Genomic DNA, 2,146 nt, shown 5'->3' on the forward strand with positions numbered 1-2,146 from the left:
TCCAGCATCACACGGATTCAACTTACACATTTGAAATCAAACTTTGATGTGTGTAAAGCGGAGGAATAACCGAACAGAAAATGACAGTATAGCCTCACTTCCGGAAGCGGTCGCTGGCGTCTCTGTGTCATTAAAATGAATCCACCTTGCGTGCTAATGCCTCACAAGGATAAATAATTCAGCGCGGGCACACGCTGATGGGCCAGGTTAATTAAAGAGCAGACATCGCCACCTCACACATTTGCACCACTTAACTCGGATTGTCGAACCCTGTGGTTGTGTCCGTAAAGTGGCGGGACAGCTGTCTGGGCCTCACGGGGTGACAAATGTCAATCGATGACGGAGGTCCCCGTGCGATCGTGACGCGCCCAGCTGTTTGCAATCAAACAACAGCATACCGTGAACGCCACAACCTGCTTATTAACCTGAGGGGAAAACCATCAGAACATGGTGTTCAGGAAGCGTCAACTCAAGCGTTTGTGACAGACGCCTAGACCATTTAACTACTTGAGTAATTTGATGGACAGCTAGACACACACACACACACACTATTTAGAATAATTCTTAAGTGTTTCAAAGTAACATTTTGGCTCAGCAACAACAAATTCTGTAAAAAAATTCATATTCAGTGTTCAAAGATGATTTAGACACTTTACAGACTGAAAAATTCATGTAAACGCTCTGCTTTTGAAGCCTGTGAATGCTTTGACCAGTTGTATGTGCATTACTATAAACAATTATTTTGTTTAAACAAACTGCACTGTAAAAATATTTTGTTTTTTTTAATGTGAATTTTTTTAATGTAAATTACACAGGGTAGAAGGAATATTCTAAATGTTAAAATATTTAAAATATTAAATTATTTGAGTTTGATATTTAGTTTTGTTACTTTTGAATTACTTAATTAAACTATATATATATATAGCGAGAGAGAGAGAGAGAGTTAGATATTAGTCCACTTTCCATTGCATTGATTTTTTATATATATAAAAAAATAATATTTTAATATTAAAATATTTATATTTTATATTTTTTACACATTTTACAAGAAAATACAAGAAAATTTCAGTTTTTCTACCTCAAAATTTCACATTTAATTCCTTGTGTTACTCGCTGTTTCTTTGTAGCAATTTACTAGCAATTTCTGAGTGAACACTGTTTCTACACCACATTTATTGACCTCATCATGGAGAATTACTGGTGTAAAGCGTGCATTTCATATCTGAATGTGCTTTTGCAGCTTATTTTGGATTTTCTCCACTTAAAACCAAAGCAGCCTAAAACAGTGAGTCAATAACTATTTGGCTGAAGGTTCAGATCAAAACAAAAGCACGTCTGTGCATCAGCGCCGAGCACAGAATGTCCGTCCTGTCAATGACAGCCGCTCTGTTCCTCATAAATCACACATGTTCTTCTGAACCTATAAAGTGAAGCACACATGCCAGAGGAAAACCATGAGAGAGAGAGAGCCGATGACAGCCGCAGTTTGGCATCAGTGCTGCATTTCAGCCGTCAGTTCACAGAGATTAATCGCATGCACAAAGCCACACTTCACATCCAGACACACAGCCAGAACTGCAGCGGATGAGCCGAGGACACACGCAAGGACAAAACGACCCCAGCACAACTCACTGCTGCTGCGCTCAGTCCTCTGCACAAGCTTCATGCTTTCTCACTCAAATCAAGAATGCATCGAAATGCAAAATGACAAAATCATTGGCCGTTTTTATCTTGTTTGAGTTGTTGTTGAGCAAACAAATATGGCAAAGCAGAGGAGGATGGTCCAGATCTTCACATCTATAATGAAAGCTTTCATGCAAATAACTGTAATCATGGAAAAATTATACAGGGCAGAATGAATATTCTAAACATTAACATATTTTCAATATTAAATTAGTTGGATTTGAAATGTTTTGCCTACTTATTATATATATTTTATTAAATAAAAAATATGAAAATATACATAAGAGATCACATTCCATTGCAATATTTTAACTATATTTTAAATATTATATTTGCATTTAAAAAAATTTATATTTTGTTTTGCCTACTTTTATACAGAATTAATTAAATAAATAAGTATAATTAATTAAATAAGTAAACTAATTAATTAATAATATATCATATAATAATAATTAATAATAAT

At 35.2% G+C, this 2,146-nt stretch overlaps 1 protein-coding gene across 1 annotated transcript in view; it reads right to left on the reverse strand.

The window, feature by feature from the left end:
- The window catches only part of LOC107688039 (alpha-actinin-2), a 29,679-nt gene that overhangs the window by 17,255 nt on the left and 10,278 nt on the right, over positions 1 to 2,146 (reverse strand). The gene's annotated exons all lie outside the window — the stretch shown is intronic.

The sequence above is a fragment of the Sinocyclocheilus anshuiensis genome, unplaced genomic scaffold (assembly GCF_001515605.1).
Source record: "Sinocyclocheilus anshuiensis isolate Anshui unplaced genomic scaffold, SAMN03320099.WGS_v1.1 scaffold241, whole genome shotgun sequence".
NCBI classification, from domain to species: Eukaryota; Metazoa; Chordata; class Actinopteri; order Cypriniformes; family Cyprinidae; genus Sinocyclocheilus; species Sinocyclocheilus anshuiensis.